The following is an 11,779-nucleotide window of genomic DNA, read 5'->3' on the forward strand; positions in this document are numbered from 1 at the left end:
AAATGCTTATAAAACATGAACCAAACGTTGGAGGTGGTCATTTCTTAATGCGCAGTAATAAACTCGGCACTCTAGAGCACCCGAGAGCGTTTTTTTCGATGCCAACCTAACCAGAGTGACGGGAGCGGCACAATTCAGAAAAAGTGCTCAGCTCGCCGAGAAAATGCGATTTAAGCAATAAAATTAAAAATGCTTATAAAACATAAACCAAACGTTGGAAGTGGTCATTTCTTCATGCGCAGTGATAAACTCGGCACTCTAACCTAACCAGAGTTACGGGAGCGGCACAATTCAGAAAAAGCGCTCAGCTCGCCGAGAAAATGCGATTTAAGCAATAAAATTAAAAATGCTTATAAAACATAAACCAAACGTTGGAAGTGGTCATTTCTTCATGCGCAGTGATAAACTCGGCACTCTAAAGCACCCGAGAGCGTTTTTTTCGATGCCAACCTAACCAGAGTTACGGGAGCGGCACAATTCAGAAAAAGCGCTCAGCTCGCCGAGAAAATGCGATTTAAGCAATAAAATTAAAAATGCTTATAAAACATAAACCAAACGTTGGAGGTGGTCATTTCTTCATGCGCAGTGATAAACTCGGCACTCTAAAGCACCCGAGAGCGTTTTTTTCGATGCCAACCTAACCAGAGTGACGGGAGCGGCACAATTCAGAAAAAGCGCTCAGCTCGCCGAGAAAATGCGATTTAAGCAATAAAATTAAAAATGCTTATAAAACATAAACCAAACGTTGGAGGTGGTCATTTCTTCATGCGCAGTGATAAAGTCGGCACTCTAAAGCACCCGAGAGCGTTTTTTTCGATGCCAACCTAACCAGAGTGACGGGAGCGGCACAATTCAGAAAAAGTGCTCAGCTCGCCGAGAAAATGCGATTTAAGCAATAAAATTAAAAATGCTTATTAAACATAAAGCAAACGTTGGAGGTGGTCATTTCTTCATGCGCAGTGATAAACTCGGCACTCTAAAGCACCCGAGAGCGTTTTTTTCGATGCCAACCTAACCAGAGTGACGGGAGCGGCACAATTCAGAAAAAGTGCTCAGCTCGCCGAGAAAATGCGATTTAAGCAATAAAATTAAAAATGCTTATAAAACATAAACCAAACGTTGGAGGTGGTCATTTCTTAATGCGCAGTAATAAACTCGGCACTCTAAAGCACCCGAGAGCGTTTTTTTCGATGCCAACCTAACCAGAGTGACGGGAGCGGCACAATTCAGAAAAAGTGCTCAGCTCGCCGAGAAAATGCGATTTAAGCAATAAAATTAAAAATGCTTATAAAACATAAACCAAACGTTGGAGGTGGTCATTTCTTAATGCGCAGTAATAAACTCGGCACTCTAGAGCACCCGAGAGCGTTTTTTTCGATGCCAACCTAACCAGAGTGACGGGAGCGGCACAATTCAGAAAAAGTGCTCAGCTCGCCGAGAAAATGCGATTTAAGCAATAAAATTAAAAATGCTTATAAAACATAAACCAAACGTTGGAAGTGGTCATTTCTTCATGCGCAGTGATAAACTCGGCACTCTAAAGCACCCGAGAGCGTTTTTTTCGATGCCAACCTAACCAGAGTGACGGGAGCGGCACAATTCAGAAAAAGTGCTCAGCTCGCCGAGAAAATGCGATTCAAGCAATAAAATTAAAAATGCTTATTAAACATAAACCAAACGTTGGAGGTGGTCATTTCTTCATGCGCAGTGAATAACTCGGCACTCTAAAGCACCCGAGAGCGTTTTTTTCGATGCCAACCTAACCAGAGTGACGGGAGCGGCACAATTCAGAAAAAGTGCTCAGCTCGCCGAGAAAATGCGATTTAAGCAATAAAATTAAAAATGCTTATAAAACATAAACCAAACGTTGGAGGTGGTCATTTCTTAATGCGCAGTAATAAACTCGGCACTCTAAAGCACCCGAGAGCGTTTTTTTCGATGCCAACCTAACCAGAGTGACGGGAGCGGCACAATTAAGAAAAAGTGCTCAGCTCGCCGAGAAAATGCGATTTAAGCAATAAAATTAAAAATGCTTATAAAACATAAACCAAACGTTGGAGGTGGTCATTTCTTAATGCGCAGTAATAAACTCGGCACTCTAAAGCACCCGAGAGCGTTTTTTTCGATGCCAACCTAACCAGAGTGACGGGAGCGGCACAATTCAGAAAAAGTGCTCAGCTCGCCGAGAAAATGCGATTTAAGCAATAAAATTAAAAATGCTTATAAAACATAAACCAAACGTTGGAGGTGGTCATTTCTTAATGCGCAGTAATAAACTCGGCACTCTAAAGCACCCGAGAGCGTTTTTTTCGATGCCAACCTAACCAGAGTGACGGGAGCGGCACAATTCAGAAAAAGTGCTCAGCTCGCCGAGAAAATGCGATTTAAGCAATAAAATTAAAAATGCTTATTAAACATAAACCAAACGTTGGAGGTGGTAATTTCTTCATGCGCAGTGAATAACTCGGCACTCTAAAGCACCCGAGAGCGTTTTTTTCGATGCCAACCTAACCAGAGTGACGGGAGCGGCACAATTCAGAAAAAGCGCTCAGCTCGCCGAGAAAATGCGATTTAAGCAATAAAATTAAAAATGCTTATTAAACATAAACCAAACATTGGAGGTGGTCATTTCTTCATGCGCAGTGAATAACTCGGCACTCTAAAGCACCCGAGAGCGTTTTTTTCGATGCCAACCTAACCAGAGTGACGGGAGCGGCACAATTCAGAAAAAGTGCTCAGCTCGCCGAGAAAATGCGATTTAAGCAATAAAATTAAAAATGCTTATAAAACATAAACCAAACGTTGGAAGTGGTCATTTCTTCATGCGCAGTGATAAACTCGGCACTCTAAAGCACCCGAGAGCGTTTTTTTCGATGCCAACCTAACCAGAGTTACGGGAGCGGCACAATTCAGAAAAAGCGCTCAGTTCGCCGAGAAAATGCGATTTAAGCAATAAAATTAAAAATGCTTATAAAACATAAACCAAACGTTGGAGGTGGTCATTTCTTCATGCGCAGTGATAAACTCGGCACTCTAAAGCAACCGAGAGCGTTTTTTTCGATGCCAACCTAACCAGAGTGACGGGAGCGGCACAATTCAGAAAAAGCGCTCAGCTCGCCGAGAAAATGCGATTTAAGCAATAAAATTAAAAATGCTTATAAAACATAAACGAAACGTTGGAGGTGGTCATTTCTTAATGCGCAGTAATAAACTCGGCACTCTAAAGCACCCGAGAGCGTTTTTTTTTATGCCAACCTAACCAGAGTGACGGGAGCGGCACAATTCAGAAAAAGTGCTCAGCTCGCCGAGAAAATGCGATTTAAGCAATAAAATTAAAAATGCTTATAAAACATAAACCAAACGTTGGAGGTGGTCATTTCTCAATGCGCAGTAATAAACTCGGCACTCTAAAGCACCCGAGAGCGTTTTTTTCGATGCCAACCTAACCAGAGTGACGGGAGCGGCACAATTCAGAAAAAGTGCTCAGCTCGCCGAGAAAATGCGATTTAAGCAATAAAATTAAAAATGCTTATAAAACATAAACCAAACGTTGGAGGTGGTCATTTCTTAATGCGCAGTAATAAACTCGGCACTCTAAAGCACCCGAGAGCGTTTTTTTCGATGCCAACCTAACCAGAGTGACGGGAGCGGCACAATTCAGAAAAAGCGCTCAGCTCGCCGAGAAAATGCGATTTAAGCAATAAAATTAAAAATGCTTATAAAACATAAACCAAACGTTGGAGGTGGTCATTTCCTAATGCGCAGTAATAAACTCGGCACTCTAAAGCACCCGAGAGCGTTTTTTTCGATGCCAACCTAACCAGAGTGACGGGAGCGGCACAATTCAGAAAAAGTGCTCAGCTCGCCGAGAAAATGCGATTTAAGCAATAAAATTAAAAATGCTTATTAAACATAAACCAAACGTTGGAGGTGGTCATTTCTTCATGCGCAGTGAATAACTCGGCACTCTAAAGCACCCGAGAGCGTTTTTTTCGATGCCAACCTAACCAGAGTGACGGGAGCGGCACAATTCAGAAAAAGCGCTCAGCTCGCCGAGAAAATGCGATTTAAGCAATAAAATTAAAAATGCTTATTAAACATAAACCAAACATTGGAGGTGGTCATTTCTTCATGCGCAGTGAATAACTCGGCACTCTAAAGCACCCGAGAGCGTTTTTTTCGATGCCAACCTAACCAGAGTGACGGGAGCGGCACAATTCAGAAAAAGCGCTCAGCTCGCCGAGAAAATGCGATTTAAGCAATAAAATTAAAAATGCTTATAAAACATAAACCAAACGTTGGAGGTGGTCATTTCTTCATGCGCAGTGATAAACTCGGCACTCTAAAGCACCCGAGAGCGTTTTTTTCGATGCCAACCTAACCAGAGTGACGGGAGCGGCACAATTCAGAAAAAGTGCTCAGCTCGCCGAGAAAATGCGATTTAAGCAATAAAATTAAAAATGCTTATAAAACATAAACCAAACGTTGGAGGTGGTCATTTCTTCATGCGCAGTGAATAACTCGGCACTCTAAAGCACCCGAGAGCGTTTTTTTCGATGCCAACCTAACCAGAGTGACGGGAGCGGCACAATTCAGAAAAAGCGCTCAGCTCGCCGAGAAAATGCGATTTAAGCAATAAAATTAAAAATGCTTATTAAACATAAACCAAACGTTGGAGGTGGTCATTTCTTCATGCGCAGTGAATAACTCGGCACTCTAAAGCACCCGATAGCGTTTTTTTCGATGCCAACCTAACCAGAGTGACGGGAGCGGCACAATTCAGAAAAAGTGCTCAGCTCGCCGAGAAAATGCGATTTAAGCAATAAAATTAAAAATGCTTATAAAACATAAACCAAACGTTGGAGGTGGTCATTTCTTAATGCGCAGTAATAAACTCGGCACTCTAAAGCACCCGAGAGCGTTTTTTTCGATGCCAACCTAACCAGAGTGACGGGAGCGGCACAATTCAGAAAAAGTGCTCAGCTCGCCGAGAAAATGCGATTTAAGCAATAAAATTAAAAATGCTTATAAAACATAAACCAAACGTTGGAGGTGGTCATTTCTTAATGCGCAGTAATAAACTCGGCACTCTAAAGCACCCGAGAGCGTTTTTTTCGATGCCAACCTAACCAGAGTGACGGGAGCGGCACAATTCAGAAAAAGCGCTCAGCTCGCCGAGAAAATGCGATTTAAGCAATAAAATTAAAAATGCTTATAAAACATAAACCAAACGTTGGAGGTGGTCATTTCTTCATGCGCAGTGATAAAGTCGGCACTCTAAAGCACCCGAGAGCGTTTTTTTCGATGCCAACCTAACCAGAGTGACGGGAGCGGCACAATTCAGAAAAAGTGCTAAGCTGGCCGAGAAAATGCGATTTAAGCAATAAAATTAAAAATGCTTATTAAACATAAACCAAACGTTGGAGGTGGTCATTTCTTCATGCGCAGTGATAAACTCGGCACTCTAAAGCACCCGAGAGCGTTTTTTTCGATGCCAACCTAACCAGAGTGACGGGAGCGGCACAATTCAGAAAAAGTGCTCAGCTCGCCGAGAAAATGCGATTTAAGCAATAAAACTAAAAATGCTTATAAAACATAAACCAAACGTTGGAGGTGGTCATTTCTTCATGCGCAGTGAATAACTCGGCACTCTAAAGCACCCGAGAGCGTTTTTTTCGATGCCAACCTAACCAGAGTGACGGGAGCGGCACAATTCAGAAAAAGCGCTCAGCTCGCCGAGAAAATGCGATTTAAGCAATAAATTTAAAAATGCTTATAAAACATAAACCAAACGTTGGAGGTGATCATTTCTTCATGCGCAGTGATAAACTCGGCACTCTAAAGCACCCGAGAGCGTTTTTTTCGATGCCAACCTAACCAGAGTGACGGGAGCGGCACAATTCAGAAAAAGTGCTCAGCTCGCCGAGAAAATGCGATTTAAGCAATAAAATTAAAAATGCTTATAAAACATAAACCAAACGTTGGAGGTGGTCATTTCTTCATGCGCAGTGATAAACTCGGCACTCTAAAGCACCCGAGAGCGTTTTTTTCGATGCCAACCTAACCAGAGTGACGGGAGCGGCACAATTCAGAAAAAGTGCTCAGCTCGCCGAGAAAATGCGATTTAAGCAATAAAATTAAAAATGCTTATAAAACATAAACCAAACGTTGGAGGTGGTCATTTCTTAATGCGCAGTAATAAACTCGGCACTCTAAAGCACCCGAGAGCGTTTTTTTCGATGCCAACCTAACCAGAGTGACGGGAGCGGCACAATTCAGAAAAAGTGCTCAGCTCGCCGAGAAAATGCGATTTAAGCAATAAAATTAAAAATGCTTATAAAACATAAACCAAACGTTGGAGGTGGTCATTTCTTAATGCGCAGTAATAAACTCGGCACTCTAAAGCACCCGAGAGCGTTTTTTTCGATGCCAACCTAACCAGAGTGACGGGAGCGGCACAATTCAGAAAAAGTGCTCAGCTCGCCGAGAAAATGCGATTTAAGCAATAAAATTAAAAATGCTTATTAAACATAAACCAAACGTTGGAGGTGGTCTTTTCTTCATGCGCAGTGAATAACTCGGCACTCTAAAGCACCCGATAGCGTTTTTCTCGATGCCAACCTAACCAGAGTGACGGGAGCGGCACAATTCAGAAAAAGTGCTCAGCTCGCCGAGAAAATGCGATTTAAGCAATAAAATTAAAAATGCTTATAAAACATAAACCAAACGTTGGAGGTGGTCATTCCTTAATGCGCAGTAATAAACTCGGCACTCTAAAGCACCCGAGAGCGTTTTTTTTCGATGCCAACCTAACCAGAGTGACGGGAGCGGCACAATTCAGAAAAAGTGCTCAGCTCGCCGAGAAAATGCGATTTAAGCAATAAAATTAAAAATGCTTATAAAACATAAACCAAACGTTGGAGGTGGTCATTTCTTAATGCGCAGTAATAAACTCGGCACTCTAAAGCACCCGAGAGCGTTTTTTTCGATGCCAACCTAACCAGAGTGACGGGAGCGGCACAATTCAGAAAAAGCGCTCAGCTCGCCGAGAAAATGCGATTTAAGCAATAAAATTAAAAATGCTTATTAAACATAAACCAAACGTTGGAGGTGGTCATTTCTTCATGCGCAGTGAATAACTCGGCACTCTAAAGCACCCGAGAGCGTTTTTTTCGATGCCAACCTAACCAGAGTGACGGGAGCGGCACAATTCAGAAAAAGCGCTCAGCTCGCCGAAAAAATTCGATTTAAGCAATAAAATTAAAAATGCTTATAAAACATAAACCAAACGTTGGAGGTGGTCATTTCTTCATGCGCAGTGATAAACTCGGCACTCTAAAGCACCCGAGAGCGTTTTTTTCGATGCCAACCTAACCAGAGTGACGGGAGCGGCACAATTCAGAAAAAGTGCTCAGCTCGCCGAGAAAATGCGATTTAAGCAATAAAATTAAAAATGCTTATAAAACATAAACCAAACGTTGGAGGTGGTCATTTCTTCATGCGCAGTGAATAACTCGGCACTCTAAAGCACCCGAGAGCGTTTTTTTCGATGCCAACCTAACCAGAGTGACGGGAGCGGCACAATTCAGAAAAAGTGCTCAGCTCGCCGAGAAAATGCGATTTAAGCAATAAAATTAAAAATGCTTATAAAACATAAACCAAACGTTGGAGGTGGTCATTTCTTAATGCGCAGTAATAAACTCGGCACTCTAGAGCACCCGAGAGCGTTTTTTTCGATGCCAACCTAACCAGAGTGACGGGAGCGGCACAATTCAGAAAAAGTGCTCAGCTCGCCGAGAAAATGCGATTTAAGCAATAAAATTAAAAATGCTTATAAAACATAAACCAAACGTTGGAAGTGGTCATTTCTTCATGCGCAGTGATAAACTCGGCACTCTAAAGCACCCGAGAGCGTTTTTTTCGATGCCAACCTAACCAGAGTTACGGGAGCGGCACAATTCAGAAAAAGCGCTCAGCTCGCCGAGAAAATGCGATTTAAGCAATAAAATTAAAAATGCTTATTAAACATAAACCAAACGTTGGAGGCGGTCATTTCTTCATGCGCAGTGAATAACTCGGCACTCTAAAGCACCCGATAGCGTTTTTTTCGATGCCAACCTAACCAGAGTGACGGGAGCGGCACAATTCAGAAAAAGTGCTCAGCTCGCCGAGAAAATGCGATTTAAGCAATAAAATTAAAAATGCTTATAAAACATAAACCAAACGTTGGAGGTGGTCATTTCTTAATGCGCAGTAATAAACTCGGCACTCTAAAGCACCCGAGAGCGTTTTTTTCGATGCCAACCTAACCAGAGTGACGGGAGCGGCACAATTCAGAAAAAGTGCTCAGCTCGCCGAGAAAATGCGATTTAAGCAATAAAATTAAAAATGCTTATAAAACATAAACCACACGTTGGAGGTGGTCATTTCTTAATGCGCAGTAATAAACTCGGCACTCTAAAGCACCCGAGAGCGTTTTTTTCGATGCCAACCTAACCAGAGTGACGGGAGCGGCACAATTCAGAAAAAGCGCTCAGCTCGCCGAGAAAATGCGATTTAAGCAATAAAATTAAAAATGCTTATAAAACATAAACCAAACGTTGGAGGTGGTCATTTCTTCGTGCGCAGTGAATAACTCGGCACTCTAAAGCACCCGAGAGCGTTTTTTTCGATGCCAACCTAACCAGAGTGACGGGAGCGGCACAATTCAGAAAAAGTGCTCAGCTCGCCGAGAAAATGCGATTTAAGCAATAAAATTAAAAATGCTTATAAAACATAAACCAAACGTTGGAGGTGGTCATTTCTTAATGCGCAGTAATAAACTCGGCACTCTAAAGCACCCGAGAGCGTTTTTTTCGATGCCAACCTAACCAGAGTGACGGGAGCGGCACAATTCAGAAAAAGTGCTCAGCTCGCCGAGAAAATGCGATTTAAGCAATAAAATTAAAAATGCTTATTAAACATAAACCAAACGTTGGAGGTGGTCATTTCTTCATGCGCAGTGAATAACTCGGCACTCTAAAGCACCCGAGAGCGTTTTTTTCGATGCCAACCTAACCAGAGTGACGGGAGCGGCACAATTCAGAAAAAGCGCTCAGCTCGCCGAGAAAATGCGATTTAAGCAATAAAATTAAAAATGCTTATTAAACATAAACCAAACATTGGAGGTGGTCATTTCTTCATGCGCAGTGAATAACTCGGCACTCTAAAGCACCCGAGAGCGTTTTTTTCGATGCCAACCTAACCAGAGTGACGGGAGCGGCACAATTCAGAAAAAGCGCTCAGCTCGCCGAGAAAATGCGATTTAAGCAATAAAATTAAAAATGCTTATAAAACATAAACCAAACGTTGGAGGTGGTCATTTCTTCATGCGCAGTGATAAACTCGGCACTCTAAAGCACCCGAGAGCGTTTTTTTCGATGCCAACCTAACCAGAGTGACGGGAGCGGCACAATTCAGAAAAAGTGCTCAGCTCGCCGAGAAAATGCGATTTAAGCAATAAAATTAAAAATGCTTATAAAACATAAACCAAACGTTGGAGGTGGTCATTTCTTCATGCGCAGTGAATAACTCGGCACTCTAAAGCACCCGAGAGCGTTTTTTTTCGATGCCAACCTAACCAGAGTGACGGGAGCGGCACAATTCAGAAAAAGTGCTCAGCTCGCCGAGAAAATGCGATTTAAGCAATAAAATTAAAAATGCTTATAAAACATAAACCAAACGTTGGAGGTGGTCATTTCTTAATGCGCAGTAATAAACTCGGCACTCTAGAGCACCCGAGAGCGTTTTTTTCGATGCCAACCTAACCAGAGTGACGGGAGCGGCACAATTCAGAAAAAGTGCTCAGCTCGCCGAGAAAATGCGATTTAAGCAATAAAATTAAAAATGCTTATAAAACATAAACCAAACGTTGGAAGTGGTCATTTCTTCATGCGCAGTGATAAACTCGGCACTCTAAAGCACCCGAGAGCGTTTTTTTCGATGCCAACCTAACCAGAGTTACGGGAGCGGCACAATTCAGAAAAAGCGCTCAGCTCGCCGAGAAAATGCGATTTAAGCAATAAAATTAAAAATGCTTATAAAACATAAACCAAACGTTGGAGGTGGTCATTTCTTCATGCGCAGTGATAAACTCGGCACTCTAAAGCACCCGAGAGCGTTTTTTTCGATGCCAACCTAACCAGAGTGACGGGAGCGGCACAATTCAGAAAAAGCGCTCAGCTCGCCGAGAAAATGCGATTTAAGCAATAAAATTAAAAATGCTTATAAAACATAAACCAAACGTTGGAGGTGGTCATTTCTTAATGCGCAGTAATAAACTCGGCACTCTAAAGCACCCGAGAGCGTTTTTTTCGATGCCAACCTAACCAGAGTGACGGGAGCGGCACAATTCAGAAAAAGTGCTCAGCTCGCCGAGAAAATGCGATTTAAGCAATAAAATTAAAAATGCTTATAAAACATAAACCAAACGTTGGAGGTGGTCATTTCTCAATGCGCAGTAATAAACTCGGCACTCTAAAGCACCCGAGAGCGTTTTTTTCGATGCCAACCTAACCAGAGTGACGGGAGCGGCACAATTCAGAAAAAGTGCTCAGCTCGCCGAGAAAATGCGATTTAAGCAATAAAATTAAAAATGCTTATAAAACATAAACCAAACGTTGGAGGTGGTCATTTCTTAATGCGCAGTAATAAACTCGGCACTCTAGAGCACCCGAGAGCGTTTTTTTCGATGCCAACCTAACCAGAGTGACGGGAGCGGCACAATTCAGAAAAAGTGCTCAGCTCGCCGAGAAAATGCGATTTAAGCAATAAAATTAAAAATGCTTATAAAACATAAACCAAACGTTGGAAGTGGTCATTTCTTCATGCGCAGTGATAAACTCGGCACTCTAAAGCACCCGAGAGCGTTTTTTTCGATGCCAACCTAACCAGAGTTACGGGAGCGGCACAATTCAGAAAAAGCGCTCAGCTCGCCGAGAAAATGCGATTTAAGCAATAAAATTAAAAATGCTTATAAAACATAAACCAAACGTTGGAGGTGGTCATTTCTTCATGCGCAGTGATAAACTCGGCACTCTAAAGCACCCGAGAGCGTTTTTTTCGATGCCAACCTAACCAGAGTGACGGGAGCGGCACAATTCAGAAAAAGCGCTCAGCTCGCCGAGAAAATGCGATTTAAGCAATAAAATTAAAAATGCTTATAAAACATAAACCAAACGTTGGAGGTGGTCATTTCTTCATGCGCAGTGATAAACTCGGCACTCTAAAGCACCCGAGAGCGTTTTTTTCGATGCCAACCTAACCAGAGTGACGGGAGCGGCACAATTCAGAAAAAGTGCTCAGCTCGCCAAGAAAATGCGATTTAAGCAATAAAATTAAAAATGCTTATAAAACATAAACCAAACGTTGGAGGTGGTCATTTCTTAATGCGCAGTAATAAACTCGGCACTCTAAAGCACCCGAGAGCGTTTTTTTCGATGCGCCCCTAACCAGAGTGACGGGAGCGGCGAAATTCAGAAAAAGTGCTCAGCTCGCCGAGAAAATGCGATTTAAGCAATAAAATTAAAAATGCTTATAAAACATAAACCAAACGTTGGAAGTGGTCATTTCTTCATGTGCAGTGATAAACTCGGCACTCTAAAGCACCCGAGAGCGTTTTTTTCGATGCCAACCTAACCAGAGTTACGGGAGCGGCACAATTCAGAAAAAGCGCTCAGCTCGCCGAGAAAATGCGATTTAAGCAATAAAATTAAAAATGCTTATAAAACATAAACCAAAC

This window comes from Syngnathus typhle, unplaced genomic scaffold (assembly GCF_033458585.1).
Source record: "Syngnathus typhle isolate RoL2023-S1 ecotype Sweden unplaced genomic scaffold, RoL_Styp_1.0 HiC_scaffold_128, whole genome shotgun sequence".
NCBI lineage: Eukaryota > Metazoa > Chordata > Actinopteri > Syngnathiformes > Syngnathidae > Syngnathus > Syngnathus typhle.